Here is a 21,713-nt window from a genome sequence, read left to right as displayed (position 1 = left end):
AAACACATCCGGAGTGAGACTCATCCAGAGTGGGGATTGCAACTTGGTAATTTGGTGCAGTGAGGTAATTCGGTGCAGAGTGTGAGGAGGTGCTTTTTCAGAACTGCTTTTTAACCCTGGTAAGTGACTGGTAAGTAGTTTTTCTTTTCATTCTTTTCATTGGGCCTCACGGTAGCATGGTGGTTAGCATCAATGCTTCACAGCTCCAGGGTCCCAGGTTCGATTCCCGGCTGGGTCACTGTCTGTGTGGAGTCTGCACGTCCTCCCCGTGTGTGCGTGGGTTTCCTCCGGGTGCTCCGGTTTCCTCCCACAGTCCAAAGATGTGCGGGTTAGGTGGATTGGCCATGCTAAATTTCCCGTAGTGTAAGGTTAATGGGGGGATTGTTGGGTTACGGGTATACGGGTTATGTGGGTTTAAGTAGGGTGATCATTGCTCGGCACAACATCGAGGGCCGAAGGGCCTGTTCTGTGCTGTACTGTTCTATGTTCTATTGTCTAATTTATTTATTTTAATTTTGAAATTGTTGTTGTATAAGTTTACCTAAGGTTTAAGACATGGCAGGAGATCCCAGACCCGTGTCATGCTCCTCGTGTGCAATGTGGGAGCTCAGGGACACGTTCACTGTCCCTGGCTCTTTCACGTGCAAGAAGTGTGTTCAGTTGCAGCTCCTGTTAGACCGCTTGATGGCTCTGGATCGCCGGATGGACTCACTTTGGAGCATCCGCGATGCTGAGGAGGTCGTGGATAGCACGTTTAGCGAGTTGGTCACACCGCAGGTGAAAATTAATGAGGGAGGTAGAAAATGGGTGACCAAAAGAAAGAGCAAGAGTAGGAAGGCAGGGCAGGTGTCCCCTGCGGTCATCTCCCTGCAAAACAGATATACCGCTTTGGATACTGTTGGGGGATATGGCTCACCAGGGGAAGGCAGCAGAGGCCAGGTTCATGGCACCGTGGCTGGCTCTGCTGCACAGCAGGGCAGGAAGAAAAATGGCAGGGCTATAGTGATAGGGAACTCGATCGTAAGGGGAATAGACAGGCGGTTCTGTGGACGCAATCGAGACTCCAGGATGGTATGTTGCCTCCCTGGTGCAAGGGTCAAGGATGTCTCGGAGCGGCTGCAGGACATTCTGGGGGGGGAGGGTGAACAGCCAGCTGTCATGGTGCACATAGGCACCAACGATATAGGTAAAAAATGGGATGAGGTCCTACAAGCGGAATTCAGGGAGTTAGGAGTTAAACTAAAAAGTAGGACCTCAAAGGTAATAATCTCAGGATTGCTACCAGTGCCACGAGCTAGTCAGAGTAGGAATGTCAGGATAGATAGGATGAATGCGTGGCTCGAGAGATGGTTCAAGAGAGAGAGATTCAAATTCCTGGGGCATTGGGACTGGTTCTGGGGGAGGTGGGACCAGTACAAACCAGACGGTCTGCACCTGGGCAGGACTGGAACCGATGTCCTAGGGGGGGTGTTTTCTAGAGCTGTTGGGGAGGGTTTAAACTAATGTTGCAGGGGAATGGGAACCGATGCAGGAAGTTGGAAGGTAGTAAAGCAGGGACAGAAGCAAAAGGAAGTAAGGGGAAAAGTGCTAGGCAGAGAAGACATAGTCAAAAATCTAAAAGGGCGACAGTACAAGGTACAGTGACTGAGGGGAGCTCAGTGAATAGACCCAGTAATAAAAAAAGGAATAAAACTGGAGATGTTAAGATTCAAAACAGAGGTAAAAAAACCAACATAAGTGTACTTTACCTGAATGCTCGTAGTATTCGGAATAAAGTAAATGAGTTGATGGCACAAATCATCGTAAATGACTATGATTTAGTGGCCATTACTGAAACATGGTTAAAGGATGGTCATGACTGGGAGTTAAATATCCGAGGGTATCAAACTATTCGGAAGGACAGAGTGGATGGTAAGGGAGGTGGTGTTGCTCTGTTATTTAAGAATGACATCCGGGCAATAGTAAGGGATGACATCGGTGCTATGGAGGATAAGGTTGAATCCATTTGGGTGGAAATCAGGAATAGTAAGGCGAAAAAGTCACTGATGGGAGTAGTCTATCGGCCACCAAATAGTAACGTTATGGTGGGGCAGGCAATAAACAAAGAAATAACTGATGCATGTAGAAATGGTACAGCAGTTATCATGGGGGATTTTAATCTACATGTCGATTGGTTTAACCAGGTCGGTCAAGGCAACCTTGAGGAGGAGTTTATAGAATGTGTCCGCGATAGTTTCCTAGAACAGTATGTAATGGAACCTACGAGGGAACAAGCGGTCCTAGATCTTGTCCTGTGTAATGAGATAGGATTGATTCATGATCTCATAGTTAGGGATCCTCTCGGAAGGAGCGATCACAATATGGTGGAATTTAAAATACAGATGGAGGGTGAGAAAGTAAAATCAAATACTAGTGTTTTGTGTTTAAACAAAGGAGATTACAAGGGCATGAGAGAAGAACTAGCTAAGGTAGACTGGGAGCTAAGACTTTATGGTGGAACAGTTGAGGAACAGTGGAGAATCTTCCAAGCGATTTTTCACAGTGCTCAGCAAAGGTTTATACCAACAAAAAGGAAGGACGGTAGAAAGAGGGAAAATCGACCGTGGATATCTAAGGAAATAAGGGAGAGTATCAAATTGAAGGAAAAAGCATATAAAGTGGCAAAGAGTGCTGGGAGATTAGAGGACTGGGAAATCTTTAGGGGGCAACAGAAAGCTACTAAAAAAGCTATAAAGAAGAGTAAGATAGAGTATGAGAGTAAACTTGCTCAGAATATAAAAACAGACAGTAAAAGTTTTTACAAATATATAAAACAAAAAAGAGTGGCTAAGGTAAATTTTGGTCCTTTAGAGGATGAGAAGGTTTTTTGGGTCGGTCTTCACAGTGGAAGACACAAATAACATACCAGCGACTGATAGAAATGAGGCTATGACAGGTGAGGACCTTGAGAGGATTGTTATCACTAAGGAGGTAGTGATGGGCAAGCTAATGGGGCTAAAGGTAGACAAGTCTTCTGGCCCAGATGGAATGCATCCCAGAGTGCTAAAAGAGATGGCTAGGGAAATTGCAGATGCACTAGTGATAATTTACCGAAATTCACTAGACTCTGGGGTGGTCCCGGTGGATTGGAAATTAGCAAACGTGACACCACTGTTTAAAAAAGGAGGTAGGCAGAAAGCAGGAAATTATAGGCCAGTGAGCTTATCTTTGGTAGTAGTGAAGATGCTGGAATCTATCATCAAGGAAGAAATAGCGAGGCATCTGGATAGAAATTGTCCCATTGGGCAGACGCAGCATGGGTTCATAAAGGGCAGGTCATGCCTAACTAATTTAGTGGAATTTTTTGAGGACATAACCAGTGCAGTTGATAACGTGGAGCCGATGGATGTGGTATATCTGGGTTTCCAGAAAGCCTTTGACAAGGTGCCACACAAAAGGTTGCTGCATAAGATAAAGATGCATGGCATTAAGGGTAAAGTAGTAGCATGGATAGAGGATTGGTTAATTAATAGAAAGAAAAGAGTGGGGATTAATGGGTGTTTCTCTGGTTGGCAATCAGTAGCTAGTGGTGTCCCTCAGGGATCCGTGTTGGGCCCACAATTGTTCACAATTTACATAGATGATTTGGAGTTGGGGACCAAGGGCAATGTGTCCAAGTTTGCAGATGACACTAAGATGAGTGGTAAAGCGAAAAGTGCAGAGGATACTGGAAGTCTGCAGAGGGATTTGGATAGGTTAAGTGAATGGGCTAGGGTCTGGCAGATGGAATACAATGTTGACAAATGTGAGGTTATCCATTTTGGTAGGAATAACAGCAAACGGGATTATTATTTAAACGATAAAATATTAAAGCATGCCGCTGTGCAGAGAGACTTGGATGTGCTTGTGCATGAGTCACAAAGGTTGGTTTACAGGTGCAACAGGTGATTAAGAAGGCAAATGGAATTTTGTCCTTCACTGCTAGAGGGATGGAGTTTAAGACTAGGGAGGTTATGTTGCAATTGTATAAGGTGTTAGTGAGGCCACACCTGGAGTATTGTGTTCAGTTTTGGTCTCCTTACTTGAGAAAGGACGTACTGGCACTGGAGGGTGTGCAGAGGAGATTCACTAGGTTAATCCCAGAGCTGAAGGGGTTGGATTATGAGGAGAGGTTGAGTAGACTGGGACTGTACTCGTTGGAATTTAGAAGGATGAGGGGGGATCTTATAGAAACATTTGAAATTATGAAGGGAATAGATAGGATAGATGCGGGCAGGTTGTTTCCACTGGCGGGTGAAAGCAGAACTAGGGGACATAGCCTCAAAATAAGGGGAAGTAGATTTAGGACTGAGTTTAGGAGGAACTTCTTCACCCAAAGGGTTGTGAATCTATGGAATTCCTTGCCCAGTGAAGCAGTTGAGGCTCCTTCATTAAATGTTTTTAAGGTAAAGATAGATAGTTTTTTGAAGAATAAAGGGATTAAGGATTATGGTGTTCGGGCCGGAAAGTGGAGCTGAGTCCACAAAAGATCAGCCATGATCTAATTGAATGGCGGAGCAGGCTCGAGGGGCCAGATGGCCTACTCCTGCTCCTAGTTCTTATGTTCTTATGTTCTTATCACCAGCAGGACAGACCATGCAGACGTGGCAGCACAGTGCTATACAGTCATGAGGGAGCTGCCCTGCAAGTCCTCAACACTGACTCTGGACCCTATGAAGTCTCATGGCTTCAGGTTAAACATGGGCAAGGAAACGTCCTGCTGATTACCACATGCCGGCCCCCATCAGCTCATGAATCAGTACTCCTCCATTTTTGAGGAAGCACTGAGAGTAGCAAGGGTTCAGAATATGCTCTGGGTGGGGATTTCAATGTTCATCACCAAGACTGGCTCAATATTACCACCACAGATCGAGCTGACCGGGTCCTAAAAGACACAGCTGCTCGGCAGCAGCAGGTGGTGAGAGAAGCAACAAGAGGGAAAAACATACATGGCCTCATCCTCACCAACCTGCCGGCTGCAGGTGCATCTGTCCAGGAGCATCAGTAGAAGTGACCACCACACAGTCCTTGTGGAGACAAAGTCCATCTTCACATTGAGGATCCAATCCACCATGCTGTGTTCAGTACGGCCGTGCTAAATGCAATTGACTTTGAACAGATCTAGCAACTCAACCATAGACTTTATGGACATCCATAAAGTGTTGCAGGCCATCAGCAGCAGAATTGTATTCAACCACTGTCTGCAACCTCATGGCCCAGCATAACCCCCACTCTACCATTACCACCAAGCCAGGGAATCAACTCTGATTCAATGAAGAGTGCAGGAGAGCATTCCAGGAGCAACATCAGACATACCGACAAATGAAGCAACAACACGGGACTACTTGTATGTCAAACAGCATAAGCAGCAAGTAATAGACCGAGCTAAGCAATTCCACAATGAATGAATCAGTTCTAACCTCTGCAGTCCTGCCACATCCAGCCATGAATGGTGGTGGGCAATTAAACAACTCACTGAAGGAGGAGGCTCCATAAATATCCCCATCCTTAATGATGGAGGAGCCCAGCACATATGGGCAAAGACAAGGCTGAAGCATTCGCAACAATCTTCAACCAGAAGTGCTGAGCGGATGATCCATCTCGGATGTCGCCCGATGCTCACAGATGTCAGTCTTCAGCCAATACGATTCACTCCATGTGATATCAAGAAACAGCTGAAGACACTGGATACTGTAAAGACTATGGGCCCTGTCAATATCCCGGCAATAGTACTGATGACTTGTGCTCCCGGACTTGCCACACCCCTAGACAAGCTGCTTCAGTACTGCTGCAACACTGGCACCTGACCAGCAATGTGAAAATTGCTCAGGTGTGTCCTGTACATAAGAAAGAGGACAAATGCAACTGAGCCAATTACCGCCCTGTCAGACCACTTTCCATCATCAGCAAAGCGATGGAAGGAGTCATCAACAGTGATATCAAGCTGCACTTACTCAGCTATAACCTGCTCACAGATGCTCAGTTTGGGTTCCGCTAAGGTCACTCAGCGTTGGTTCAAACTGGACAAAAGAGCTGAATGCCAGAGGTGAGGTGAGAGTGACTGCCCTTGACAATGAGGCAGCATTTGACCAAGTGTGGTATCAAGGAGCCCTAGCTAAACTGGAGTCAAGAGAATCAGGGGGAACTCTCTGCCGATTGAAGAGTCATACCTGACACAAAGGAAGATGGTTGCAGTGGTTGGAGGTCATCTCAGCTCCAGGATATCACTGCAGGAGTTCCTCTGGTTCAACCATCCTAGGCCCAACCACCTTCAGCTGCTTAGTCAATGACCTCCCTTCTATCATAAGGACAGTAGTGGGGATGTTTGTGGATGACTGCACAATGTACAGCACCATTCACAACTCCTCAGATAATGAAGCAGTCCATGTCCAAATGCAGCAAGACCTGGACAATATCCAGGCTTGGACTGACAAATGGCAAGTTACATTCATCCCACACGAGAAGATCTGACCATTGCCCCTTGACATTCAATGGCATTGCCTACACTGAATCCTCCACAACCAACATCCTGGGGGTAACCATTGATCAGAAATTGAACTGGACTAATCATATTAATACTGTGGTTACCAGCAGGTCAAAATTTAGGAATCCTATGGAGAGTAACTCACCACCTGACCCCACAAAGCCTGCCCACCGTCTATAAAGCACAAGTCAGGAGTGTAATGGAATACTAGATCATAGATCATAGAATTTACAGTGCAGAAGGAGGCCATTTGGTCCATCAGGTCTGCACCGACTCTTGGAATGAGCACCCCACTTAAGCCCGCACCTCCACACTAACCCCGTAAACTAGTAACCCTACTAACCTAAGAGCAATTTAACATGGCCAATCCACCTAACCTGCACATCTTTGGACTGTGGGAGAAAACCGGAGCACCCGGAGGAAACCCACGCAGACACAGAGAGAACGTGCAGGCTCCACACAGACAGTGACACAAGCTGGGACCTGGGACCCTGGAGCTGTGAAGCAACTGTGCTAACCACCCTGCTACCATGGAGAATACTCTCCACTTGCCTGGATGAGTACAGCTCTAACAACACTCAAGAAGCTCAACATCATTCAGGACAAAGCAGCTACTTGCTTGCTCCCCTTCCACAAACATTCCAAACCCTCCACCACCAGCGAACGGTGGCAGTCATGTGTACCATCTACAAGATGCACTGCAGTATCTCCCCAAGGTTCCTTAGACAGCACCTTCCAAACCCATGAGCACTGCCACCAGCAGATACCTGGGAACCCCACCACTTTGATGTTGCGCTCCAAGTCACTCACCGCCCTGATTTGGAAATATATCGCCTTTCCTTCACTATCGCTGGGGCAACATCCTGGAACTACCTCCCTAACAGCACAGTGGGTGTACCTACACCTCAGGGTCAGCAGCGGTTCAAGAAGGCAACTCACCACCACCTTCTGAAGGGCCACTAGGGAGGGGTAATAAATGCTGGCCTAACCAGCCATGTACATACCCCATAAATGAATTTTAAAAATAAATTCCACAGATCCCTGAATGATAAAGGAGATAGAAATTAATATAAGGAAGAAAAAGTGTGTTTATGGCAGGTGTCAGGTAGAAAATACATTTTTATTTAAATTTAGAGTACCAATTCATTTTTTTCCAATTAAGGGACAATTTAGTGTGGTCAATTTACCTGCCCTGCACATCTTTGGGTTGTGGGGGCAAAACCCCCGCAAACATGGGGAGAATGTGCAAACTCAACACAGACAGTGACCCATAGCCGGGATCGAACCTGGGACCTTGGCGCCGTGAGGCTGCAATGCTAACCACATTGTGCTGCCCGGGTAGAAAATATTGTTAAGAACCAAGAGGAATACTGAAAGTTCAGAGATGGAACAGTACATTAGAGAAACTAAGAGAGATTATGGGAAAAGACTGGCAGCCAACATAAAGGGGAGTCCCATAGTCTTCTATAGGCATATAAATCGTACAAGGGCAGTAAAAGGAGGAGTAGGGCTATTGAAGGACCTAAAAGGGAATTTACATATGAAGGCTGGGGGCATGGCTGAGGTGTTAAATGAATACTTTGCATTCATCTTTACCAAGGAGGTAGATGCTACCCAGGGCATGGAGACAAACGAGGAAACTCTGACCCTAGAAGGGTTCAAATTTGATAAAGAGGAATTGAATAGACTATCGGTACTGAAAGTAGACCAAGCACTGTGACCGGATGAGATGCATCCAAGAATATTGAAGGAGGTGAGAGTGGAAAATACAGGGGTGCTGGCCACAATCTTTCAGTCTGCTCTCGACTCAAGAGAGGTTCCAGTGGACTGGAGAATTGCAAATGTTTTACCCTTGTTTAAAATATTTTGTAAGGATAACCCCAGCAATTACAGGTCAGTGAGTTTACTGATCTTAGTGCACAAAGTGGGACTCCGTCAGAACCCATTACTTTCCATAGGTTCACTTTCAAGAAGGCTGATCAGAGAATCGGTGCAGATTCGATGGGTCGAATGTAGCTCCACAGTAGCTTTCAACGGTTTGTCAAGATAACCACTATCAACTGCCTGTTACCACATTGTTGTCTCCACAAACCAAATCATAACCTAAGATGAAATCTATTTCTCCCGTAGGTCATTTAGGAATCATTTCCACTGGAAAAATTCTATTTCCAAAATCACTTCTTAAATTACCTATACACAAGGAAACAGGTTCATTACTTCCATTAATATCCCTTTTCAATAATTTTGCTTTCATAAAACTTCCTGGAATACAAATTGTAGCATCAGCTACGATCAAGGATTGATCTGCTCCTGTATCTCTTAAAATTTTAATTTGTATCCTTATTTTGTAAGGCAAATTGAAAAACTTCTTCCTTTAAAATAAAACATCCAGAACCTCAAATAATTTTCTATGCCCCTTTTTCATTGATTCTGCACATTTCACCTGCACTACTGCGTCAGTTTTAACAGCCATTTCTGTTCCAGATGCTTCCTTTCCTACTAATGCAAATGATCTTCCATTTAGTTTCCAACAATTTTCCTGAATATATCCCACTTTGTTACAATGGAAACACTGAGGCACTAAGGATAGTTTTCTTTACTTGGTTTAATCTACAGTTCCCTCTTCCGACAATGACGCATGCACCTCACTGGATCTATTCACCAGTCTATTGTGTAAAAGTTGTGTCCAGTTTTTTTGGGGCCATTTCCCCTGTTAGACTCACAGAGCCCACCATTTAACTACAAATCCCAAAACAAATTTTGCTACTCGGCATCCAGTAACCGGATTTCCACGTTTCAAAATATTTCAACAAATTATTACTAATCAGCATCCAATAATGCTTTCTCTAGGTTTTGAAATCCCGCAGGAGCCCCCACATTTGTTATGACCCCAGCTGATGTGATAACAGGACAGGAAGATCTCAGAATGGAACCCTGGCTCAAATTTTTAATTTTCTTCTATAAAATATAAAGGAACAGAGTCACAGAATTGCTGATTAATTTTAACAACAAGAAACAACCATTTACTAAACTTGGAAATATTGGATTATGATAAAATACTTCATTACTGCCCCCCCCCCCCCCCCCCCCCCACATAGCTTAACAAATGGACACATTTAAAGATTAACATGGCTTACAAGGTACATTTTAAGATACAATGGTCTCACTAACACAAAGTCACGTTTAAACTCACAAGATGACTGTGGTCAAATACACAAACTTGACTCGGGACCCAATGATCCCCCCACATGATTATCGCATGAGAGTTTCCAAACTACACTCCCAAGAACATGCTTTAAAATCTTCTCTCATAATAATGGTTTCCCTTAGTGGTTGGCATTCTGAAATGCAGTCTTGATATTACAATTGACTCTTATAACCCAAATTTCTGCTCCACTTATACCAGCTAATCCAGTCCAGGATTTTACACCAACCCCTTCATGATTTCTTTGTCTTGACTTCTGTGCAAACTGCTCACAACTCCCAGATTGCATTAAGATGAGATCAGATGTTTGTTTTACCTTTGAAGGCTGCTTTCTCACTTTAAGTCTGGTTACTGCAATTGTCTCTTTAACTCAGAACACTTTGTTGACTCTTCCTTGAATTCTTTTGATCAATACCTTGGACTCTGTTTACTTAACTTCGGACTTCTTGGGCACTTCTCTTCATTTCTCTAGTTTCGTTCACTAGCTGGATTTTAGATTTCTGACATCTGTTGGTTTAGCATAGTGGGTTAAACAGTTGGCTTGTAATGCAGAACAAGGCAGCAGCGTGGGTTTAATTCCCGTACCAGCCTCCCCAAACAGGCACCGGAATGTGGCGACTAACGGCTTTTCACAGTAACTTCATTGAAGCCTACTTGTGACAATAAGCAATTATTATTATTATTATTATTAACCAGTACGCCATAGTATGGCTTGTCTTCAAGCAAGGCTGCGGGAGATATTTCCACTTAATCCTTCGAAAACCAACTGATTCTGTGAATGCTGCTTTCTATCTCCAACTGCAATAGAATTAGGTCAACTATTACTTAAAGGGTTATTTACCATACAAGATCCCAGTTGCTACGCAAAACCCACATGCTTATGCCTTTTATTTATTATTTACACTGTAGCCCTCTCTAAGCACACTAGAAACACAGTTGGAACTTAACCAATCCTCACACATACATACACCTGTGTACAGCATGAATCTAACTTCCAGGCACAGAAACATTAAATTAAACACACTTTAAGCTACACCTTATTACTACTATTTACCAATTCAAATCTAATTCCCTTAAAACTGCCTTTGTTTTCCTCACAGATGTTTCATAAGCCAAACTCTAAACATGCCAATTGAATTGATACCGAACAGTCGCAGTTGCTGAAGAATGCTAAAATCTGTTTTTCCAAATGCATGGTCAATTTCTTCACCTCCTGTCACCCTGTCACGTGCCTCAATCTATGTTGCCTTGCCCACTCCCGCACTGGACCTTTGCTCGAGGATCCCCATGGTGCTGAATTACTCCCGTCCCCTGCACTAGCACCTCACTGAAAGCCAGCTGGGAAGAAGTAGCTTTGGACACTAACCTGTGAACATCCCTCAAATCTGTGGTTCTGATTCCTTCAATTCCTATGTGGGATCCTCACGAGTTACCCTCACATTTCAGATCACTCGGTGCGTGCCTTTTAAAGGCATTTGTAAATCATGTCGTTCTAGAAATTACATCAATTTAAATTTGACATGAGGGAATGATTCGGCATGTGACCACATTAATGAGAGGCTAGTTTATTTAAATTACGTTCCTGATGGCAGGTGGCATGATGGCACAGTGGTTATTACTGCTTCCTCACAGCACAAGGAACCCAGGTTCAATTCTGATCTCGAGTGACTGTCTGTATGGGGTTTGCACTTTCTCCCAGTGTCTGCGTGGGTTTCCTCCGGGAGCCCTGATTTCCTACCACAGTCCAAAGATGTGCAGGTTAGGTGGATTGGTCATGCTACAATTACCTTTTAATGTCCAACGATGTGCGTGTTGGATGGGGTTATGCGGATAGGGAGTGGGTCTAGGTCGGGTGGCTCTTTCAGGGTGCTGATGGACTGAATGTCCCTCTTCTGCTCTCAAGTGATTCTATGGATTCTATGGATGCTATGGTCTACCATTAACAGGAGGGAGGGCACCTAAGATAGGGTATCTAAGATTAATTTCATCTGGAAATGTGACTCGGGCCTTCTCGTGAAATTCTATGATCTTGCCACATCCCCCATACGCCCCATCTCCCCGAAACCCGCCACCTCACATACTCACCATCTCCCAGCCCCCCCCCCCCCCCCCGCCCCCCCCCCCCCCCCCCACCACGCACCCCCCACAATCAACGATACGTGTAGATCACGATGTCCCATCTGTGCCCCTGCAGGAGGTTGGCACACGGCAGACAGGAGAGGGCCCTGACAAGCAGTGGTGTGCCAGACATCAGAGTCCTCACCCTCTACAAGGAACGGGCCCTGGAGGTCGCGGGGGTGGCCGAGGACAGATCTGTCACCGTTGCAATGGTTGGTGTATGGCGCAGAGGTGAGCTTCTGCCGGCCCACACCTGGATGACTTGTCACACGTAAATTGTTAATGCCATGCAGACCGACCCAACCCTTCCTTGACCACATGTCCATTCTCCCTCCGGATCCTCGTCCAACGGTGCCGGTCCATCTGGGGTGATCCCCGCCCGTCCCATCATCCCTCTGCTTTTTACAGTCACCCGCTAATAAAGCTGACACAGTCCCATCACCCTTGAGTGTTCTTACACAGACTCTGGGAGCATGGAACAGGGTTGGGGGGTGGGAAAGTGGGGAGAGAGGATGGGGAATGGAGAGGGATGTGGGGGAGGATTAAGGCTGAACGATGGGGGAAGGGGGAAGATGCCAGGAAGGGGGACAGGGAGGAGGTGCGATCACGGATGAGGCCACGTCCTATGTGAACAGGGCGAGGATGAGGGCCTCCCTCACTCTTCGAGCTTGCCGGACCCTTGCCATTGCCGCCTGTCCTCCAGCTTCCGGCTGGTACTGCGGGTCCCTCCCGGGATCATCCTCCAGCCCTTCCTGGTCCGGCGCCTCCTCCTCCTCCTCCTCAGAGGTGATCATATGTTCCTCCTCCTCCACCTCCAGCATGTCACCCCGCTGCGGTGCCAGGTTGTGGAGGGCACAGCAGACTACCACAAAGCGGGCGACCCTCTGGGAGGGGTGTACTGCAGGGCATATCCAGAGTGGCCGAGGTATCAGAACTGCATTTTGAGGAGTCTAATGCACTGCTCAATGACAGCCTGGGTGGCCACATGGGCCTTGTTATATCAGGTCTCCACATCGGCCTCCGTACTGGCATCATTAGCCAGGTCCTCAGCAGGTACCCTTATTCCTCAAGAGCCAACCCATCATCTTGGGGTGGTCCTCAAACTTGCCGGGGATCTCTAAGTGTCCCAAGATGTCGCTGTCATGCACATTCCCTGGTAAGTATGCACACACGTGCATGGTCTGGAGTAGAGGTTACACATGAGTTGTGATGCACCATCAATTGGACACGAGTCGAAGATGAGATCCAAACGATAGGCTTTAATGCACAAGATGTATGCCCGGCAGCAGACGTACAGAAGAATGGCCGACTGCCGGGAAGCACGGATTCTTATATCCCGCCTTGTAGGCGGAGCTACCTGCCAATGGGCAGCGAGTCCTCTGCACCAATAGCAGCTCACTTCTAAGGTACCGTAATACCCCTAGTCATACTACCACATTCACCCCTTGTTGAAAAAGAAGTGGGGGGGGGGGGGAATGAGGGCATGAGGGGGGGTGGTGTCCCGTGAGTACATGAGACTGGTAGTATGACTAGATATGTTTAGGTTGTACCGTCGCATCGATGATGGCTGCCCAATGACCCGTAACTAATGTGCAAAAGGAAAGACAACAACTATGTACAGTGTGCACAATTAGATGGGGGGGGGGGGGGGGATGGGTGAACAGGTAAAGAATAAAAGAAAATCACAAGAGTCCATCCGCAGGCAGAAGTCCACCAGTAGGTCACATCGATTCAATCAGTCGAGTGGGCGCCTTCGATGTCCTGCTTGACCTGAGCAGCCATGCCGGCGACGTCGGAGCGATGGTCATCCGTGACTCCGGGAGCGACGATCTTGTTTCTGTGTCCGTACCCCTGGTCGGAGCTAGCGGGGGCCAGGCCGAGGGAGGGGGTTCCTGTCCGCTGAGCTGTGGGTGCTTCGGTGCTGGGGATAGTGGGGGTCGGGTGGGGGGCTGGTGTTGGGGGATGTGGCCGAGATCCAGCGGGTGCCAGGTCCAGGACCGTGTCCTGTCGGCCGTCGGGATACTCCACATACGCGTATTGCAGATTCGCGTGGAGTAGCTGGACTCTTTCGACCAACGGGTCCAACTTGTGCACCCGCAAGTGTTTCCAGAGCAGAATGGGCCCGGGAGTAGCCAGCCACGTCGGGAGCGGCGTCCCTGAGGAAGACTTCCTGGGAAAAACAAGAAGATGTTCGTGAGGCGTTTGGTTAGTGGATGTATAGAGAAGTGACCGGATTGAGTGCAGGGCGTCCGGGAGAACCTCTTGCCAGTGAGAGACTGGGAGATTTCTGGACCGTAGGGCCAGCAGGACGGTCTTCCAGACCATACCGTTCTCCCTCTTGACCTGTCCGTTACCCCGGGGGTTGTAACTGGTCGTCCTGCTGGAGGCGATGCCCCTGCTGAGCAGGAATTGATGCAGCTCGTCACTCATAAAGGAGGACCCCTGATCGCTATGAATGTAAGCATGGAAACCGAACAGGGAGAAAATGGTGTGTAGGGCTTTGATAATGGTGGTTGTGGTCATGTCAGGGCAGGGGATGGTGAACGGGAAGCTGGAGTACTCGTCAATCACGTTGAGAAGTACGTGTTGCGGTTGTTGGAGGGGAGGGGAAATTTGAAGTCCATGCTGAGACGTTCAAAGGGGCGGGAATCCTTTATCAGATGCGCTCGTTCAGGGCGGTAGAAGCGCGGCTTGCACTCCGCGCAGATGTGGCATTCCCTGGTCACTGTCCTGACCTCCTCGATGGAGTAGGGCAGGTTGCGGGTCTTTATGAAATGGAAAAAGCGGGTGACCCCCGGGTGGCAGAGGTCCGCGTGGAGGGTTCGGAGGCGGTCCACTTGTGCGTTGCCACAGGTGCCGCGGGACAGGGCATTGGGAGGCTCGTTTAGTTTCCCAGGATGATACAAGATGTCGTAGTTGTAGGTGGACAACTCAATCCTCCACCGCAAGATCTTATCGTTCTTTATCTTGCCCCTCTGTGCGTTGTCGAACATGAAAGCCATTGACCGTTGGTCTGTGAGGAGGGTTAACCTCCTGCCGGCCAGATAGTGCCTCCAATGTCGCACAGCTTCAACTATGGCCTGTGCTTCCTTCTCGACCGAAGAGTGGCGGATTTCGGAAGCGTGGAGGGTACGGGAGAAGAAGGCCACGGGTCTGCCCGCTTGATTGAGGGTGGCCGCCAGAGCAACATCTGACGCGTCGCTCTTGACTTGAAAGGGGAGGGACTCGTCAATAGCATGCATCGTGACCGTTGCAATGTCTGCTTTGATGCGGCTAAAGGCCTGTCGGGCCTCCATCGACAGGGGGAACGTGGTGGACTGGATGAGTGGGCGGGCTTTGTCGGCGTAATTGGGGACCCACTGGGCGTAATATGAAAAGAAGCCCAAACAGCGCTTGAGGGCTTTGAGGGAGTGGGGGAGGGGGAGCTCCATTAGGGGTGCATGCGTTCGGGGCCTATCACTCCATTACGCACTACGTAGCCGAGGATGGCTAGACGGTCAGTGCTAAACACGCACTTATCCTTATTGTAGGTCAGGTTGAGGGGTTTTGCGGTATGGAGGAATTTTCGGAGGTTGGTGTCGTGGTCCTGCTGGACGTGGCCGCAGATGATGACATTGTCGAGATACGGGAAGGTTGCCCGTAAACCGTGTTGGTCAACCATTCGGTCCATCTCCCTTTGGAAGACCGAGACCCCATTCGTGACACCGAAAGGAACCCTTAAAAAGTGGTAGAGTCGCCCATCCGCTTCGAACGCAGTGTACTTTTGGTCACTCGCGCGGATGGGGAGCTGATGGTAGGCGGACTTAAGGTCCACCGTGGAAAAAACCTTCTACTGCGCGATCCTGTTGACCAGGTCGGAGATCCGTGGGAGAGGATACGCGTCCAGCTGCGTAAACCTGTTGATGGTCTGACTGTAATCTATGACCATCCGATTTTTCTCCCCGGTCTTAACCACCAGCACTTGTGCTTGCCAGGGGCTGTTGCTAGCCGCTCTGACCCCTTCCTTCAGGAGCCTTTACACTTCGGACCTGATGAAGGTCCGGTCCTGGGCACTGTACCGCCTGCTCCTGGTGGCGACGGGTTTGCAGTCCGGGGTGAGGTTTGCAAACAAGGACGGGGGATCGACCTTGAGGGACGCGAGGTTGCAGACAGTAAGGGGGGGCATAGGGCCGCCTAATTTGAACGTTAAACTCTGGAGGTTGCACTGGAAATCTAACCCCAGGAGTGCTGCCACGCAGAGGTGGGGAAGGACGAAGAGCTTATAGTTTTTAAACTTCCTCCCCTGGACCGTGAGGTCCGCTATGCAGCACCCTGTGATTTGGACTGAGTGCGAACCGGAGGCCAGAGCGATTCTTTGTTTTACCGGGTAAACGGGAAGTGCGCAGCGTCTTACCGTGGCGGGGTGGACGAAACTTTCCGTGCTCCCGGAGTCCAACAGGCAGCTTGTCTCATGGCCGTTGAGAAGGATCTTCGTGGTCGCCGTGGACAGCATGCGGGGCTGTGACTGATCCAATGTTACTGAGGCGAGTCATGGCAGGACCTCCGAGTCGTCATCCGGCAGCGAGTGGTCACTTGCAGGGTCCTCGGTGCCGAACCAAGATGGTGGCGCCCGTCGGCCGCACGTGGTGGGGGGTGAACAAATTGGCGGTGCCCGGGGGTCGCACGTGGAGTCGGGGGACCAAAATGGCAGCGCCTGGTGAACACTCGTGGCGGTGGAGGGTGGGGGCAGCAAGGTCCGCGGGCCGCGCAGGGGGGGACCTCGCGGCCGCTGCTCGGGACTGCAGCGACCGCCTTTGACTGGCGAACGGCCGCAAAATGGCCCTTTGTGCCGCAGCTTTTACAGGTTGGGGTGCGGGCCGGGCAGCGCTGGCGGGGTTGCTTGGCCTGGCCGCAAAAGTAGCAGCGGGGCCCCATGGGTTTATCGGGGCACCCTGCGGCGCAGGCCTGAGGGGGTTCCGGGTCTGCGGAGGTGAGTGGGCCACGTTCCATGCTGCCCAGGGGGCCGCCGCGTGGTCAGGAGCGTACAAAGAAAATTACAGCACAGGAACAGGCCCTTCGGCCCTCCCAGCCAACGCACGGGCGTTGCGATTAGCGACATCTAGAGAGGAGACAAGGCCCGTGCCTTGGTGAGGCTTAAAGTTTCTTTCTCTAAGAGTCTCTGCCGGATCTGGGAAGATTGAATACCCGCAACAAAAGCGTCTCTAATTAAAAGTCCGGTGTGTTCGGCCGCAGAAACTTGTGGGCAGGCGCAGTTTCTCCCCAGAACAAGGGAATTGCTGTCTCATGGCCAGCAAGTGCCGTGCGTAGACCTGGTTCACCGGCCGGATGAAATGTCCCTTAAGCAAGTCCATAGCTGCATCATAGTCTGTTGTGTCCTCTATGAGCGTATACACAGCGGTGCCAAAGCAACGAGTGGAGGATATGCAGTTTTTTGTTCCCTTGTCGGGCGGTTTTCGGCTGTGCTCAAGTAACTATTGAAACACGCCAGCCAGTGTTTAAATGCTGCTGTTGCATTTGCTGCGTGTGGGCTGAGTCGAAGGCACTCTGGCTTGATACGAAGCTCCATCTTTTAAAACTTGTGCATTAAATTGATGCACCATCAATTGGACACGAGACGAAGATGTGATCCAAACAAAAGGCTTTAATACACAAGATGTGTTCGCGGCAGCAGACGTACAGAAGAATGGTGACTGCCGGGAAGCACAGGTTCTTATATCCCGCCTTGTAGGCGGAGCTACCTACCTCTCAGCCAATCGGCTGAGAGGCATATGACTTACCCGGGCCAATGGGCAGCGAGTCCTCTGCAAAAATAGCAGCTCACTTCTAAGGTTCCGTAACACCCCTAGTCATACTACCACAAGTTGAACATTCAATGAGTGGAACCCCTTCCTGTTAATAAAGGGTGCTCCCTGGTGCACAGGTGTGCATAAGGCAACATGCATGCTATCAATTATGCCCTGGACCTGGGGCATCCCGGCGATGGCAGAAAATCCTGCTGGCCGGACATCCTATTGGGCCTGGTCCATGTCAAAGTTTATATAGTTCGCTGCCCGGATAAACTGGACATCCGTGACCTCAAGGATGCACTTGTGGGCTGTAGCTGATGAGATGCCTAACAAGCCCCCGTTCGAGCCCTGGAATGATCCTGAGGCGTAAATGTTCAGTACTGCATTGACCTTAATGGCCACCGGGAGTGGGTATCCTTCCCAAGCAGTGCTATGTCTGCAAGGATATGGCACAGGTGCCGCACTGTTGCATTGTTGAGGTGTATCCTCCTGCAGCACATGCTGTCCATCACCTGTTCGAAAGACTAGCGACACCTGGTACACCTTGGGCCATAGCTGCCTGATGGGCAGCCAGGTCTTTAGGGTTTTGGGTAGGGCCCTGCACTTGGGTTACTGCCTCGAGTCTCTGTCAATGCTGCTGCCCCCGCCTCCTCCTCCAACGGCTGGCCAAGTCGCTTGCCAGCAGCACCATGAGGGCAGCTTCCATGGGGACCAAGATATCATCCATTCCGTGTAATGACTGTAAAGATTAAGAGAGGGTGTGAGACTGACAACCAGTGCTGTCTTCCAGCCCAGGAGCCTCCATTCACCCCCCCCCCCCCCCCCCCCACCCCCCGCCATCCAACACGCCCAGCCATCACACCACTGGCTGAAGCAAGAGCTCCTGCTCACCAGACCCCACATCCTGTACCCCAGACACCCACAAGTGATGTTACGACAGACGCTAGTCCCCTCCACGGTGCACACACCCACCCTCTGGTTGCCGAAATGTCCCCGGTGCTGCGGTCTCTTATGTCCATTAGGGAGGGAAGACAGGATGTTTAGATGTTGGCTGCTGTGTCCGTGGTGTTACTTTCCGCAGTGTTCAGGCGCAGTGTCCAGACATCACCGTCTGATTGGGATGTTAGGCAATAATTCCCACTCGCTACATGGCACGCCTACCCATGGGAATCCACTTGGGAGGTGTGAAGTGCTCACTTAACTATGATTGTCAATTCCCTATTAGTAATAGCCTCAGCTGTAGGGCTTGAGGCCTCCGCAGTCAGTGGGAGTTAAGGGTGGTCGGTGGGGCAGACAGGCATGGGCTGTGGCTGACCCCGAAACAGGAACACACAATACAGGGGGTGGCATGGTGGACCCATGGGTGCTGAGACACCCACCTCTCCTCCCCCCCTCCCCACCCCCAGGTCATGTGTGGGACCCCTTGGCTCCACCCACCTCTCCCCCCCCCCCCCCCCCCCCACTACCAATGCTGGTACACCGCGACCGAGAGCAGCTCCTGGGGGGCTCGTCCACCCCCATCCCTGAGCACCGGGGCGGCAACCCCAGTGCCCCCAGGCTCATTGCCCGAGAATGAAGATGGCCATTCACCTCCTTGGATCCCCACAGCAGCCATTCCTCCAGCTTCACGTTTTTAAAAAGGAGTACTAATTGTCGCCCGCGTGACCACTTGCTGGGGAGGCAGTTAGATCACAGGAGGCCATTAGATAGGGGGTTGCCGTTAATTGTATGGAGATTGGCGTTAAGTAGTGATTATTGGATTCTAGTCACGCTACGGCGGGTTCCTGATTTCGGCAACGGGAGCGGGCCGATTAGATTGCACCCGGTGCAGTTCTTGTTTTCAGCCTCTCCCTAATCTAACGGCCTCGTCGTGCTCTCGTTTAAGCGCAATGTGGCCATTAAATCACACCCAATGAATTCCTGTCATGGGGTCTCTTATGCCCATTTGGGAGGGCAGACAGGGCCTCAGTTTAGTGTCTCACCTAAACAACAATGCAGCCAGCAATCCTTCAGTTTTACACTCAGGTGTCAGCCTTGATCTTTCTGCTCAAGCCTGAATCCAAAACCTCCTGACTCAGGGGTGAGAGTGCTGCCACAAACCATGGTTGACATACAAGGGAGCACTTTGGGGAACAGACCGCTTTAATATATTTTTCCCCAAACTATAATAATATCCTGACAATCCGCTTGCCCTCCCAAACATTTAGAATACTGATTATGTTAAAATCTTGGCATTATAAGCAATTATTAAGTCCCAATTGAGATTGAAATTTGTTTATTGTGCTGTCACCATAACAGGCAAGCGAATAACAACATAAATTAGTGCAAATAAAAAGCAGCAAATCTTTTGGTACTGGAGTGCATGTTCCAGGATCTGAAATGCTGGAATGGTAATCTACAAAGCCTCTCCTTTAATATAGTTGCTCTACAGCAGGGGTGGGCAAACTTTTCCGTGCAAGGGCCACATTCAGAAATTCACAATTCACAAAGGGCCGCATAGTATATTAAGTAAAATAATTACTTCACCCGGTTATGATTCTGGGCGCCTCATATAGAACATAGAACAGTACAGCACAGAACAGGCCCTTCGGCCCTCGACGTTGTGCTGAGAAATGATCACCCTACTCAAGTCAACGTATCCACCCTATACCAGTAAGTAACCCAACAGCCCCCCCCATTAACCTTAAAAAAAAATTTTTTTTTTAAATTTTTTTTTTTTTTTTTTAATGACTTGGTGGGCCGCAGAAATACCTTTGGCGGGCCGCATGCGGCCCGTGGGCCGTAGTTTGCCCACCCCTGCTCTACAGAGTCCTAAGTAGAGTTTTGAAATATTAACAATGGTGGTGCTGGTTTCTATTGTCGTTTTGCTAGATTTCCAAAAACAATTGCTGTATAATCAAACAGTTCACAGCAAACATTTTAAGCAATGGATGATTGTATTAGAACAGATGTGTTGCATCCTATCGAGTTTCTCAATGGATGCTTTTAAATACCTCCTGAATTGGACAAGACTGAATCCGCACAGGGGGCCCGATTCTCCGCTCCCCATGCCGGGTGGGAGAATCGCGGGGAGGCCGGACGACTCACGACACGCCGCCCTGGCACCCCCCCGCGATTCTCCCACCACCTGCTCGGAGAATCGGCGCTCGCCGTTTTTCACGGCGACCGGCGATTCTCCAGCCCGGATGGGCCGAGCGGCCTGTCGTTCCCGACCTGTTCACGCTGGCGGCAACCACACCTGGTCACTACTGTCGTGAACATGGCGGCAAAGCTTCGTTTGTGGCTTGTGGGGGGTGGAGAGGGGAGTGAGCACCACGGCCGTGCTCAGGAGGGGACTGGCCCGCGATCAGTGCCCACCGATTGTCGGGCCGGCGTCTCCAAGGGACACACTCTTTCCCCTCTGTCTTGCGGGGCAGCGGAGGGGAAGGCGGCAACCGCGCATGTGCAGGTTGGAGCCGGCCAACCTGCGCATGCGCGGCTGACGTCACTTAGGCACCGCCGTCGCGTCATTCTCGCGTCGCTAGCGTCAAGGCCCGGCGGCCGAGATTTACGGAACGCCGCTCCTAGCCCCCTGGGGAGGGGGGGGGGTGAATAGGGTGCGAGGAGCGGCCTCCGAGGCCATTGTGAAACTCGCCCAAGTTCACGACGGCCTTCCCGATGCCGCGCGGGAGCGGAGAATTCCGCCGAACTTTAACTGTTCATGCACCTTTGTACTCTAAAACGTACAACCTGAATTTTCCTGACAACTTGCCTGATCGTATACTTTCTGGTGACGGGTTAGTCAGAATATGTGTGCGCTCCACAGAACATGACTAAAACATGACTACTTTACTGAGCTGTTTTAATGGGTTTTGTTCACTGGTGCGTTTCAAGGTTGGATTATGTAATTGTGGATTTTTACCCAAAGCGATTAATTGTTTTCTATCAGTTGAACCAATATCTATTTTGTTGGAATAGATGTTGCATTTTGAAAGCAAAATATTATTGACTACAAAGGATGCGTGTCTCAAGTGGAGCAAAACATAAATTATTACTGATACTGTTTTTTCCGCATTTTAAAAAAACAAACGCGAGGGCGCTAGGATTTTTGGAGAGGAAGTGT

The sequence above is a fragment of the Scyliorhinus canicula genome, chromosome 5 (assembly GCF_902713615.1).
Source record: "Scyliorhinus canicula chromosome 5, sScyCan1.1, whole genome shotgun sequence".
Taxonomy (NCBI): Eukaryota; Metazoa; Chordata; class Chondrichthyes; order Carcharhiniformes; family Scyliorhinidae; genus Scyliorhinus; species Scyliorhinus canicula.
This window is presented reverse-complemented; position numbering follows the sequence as displayed.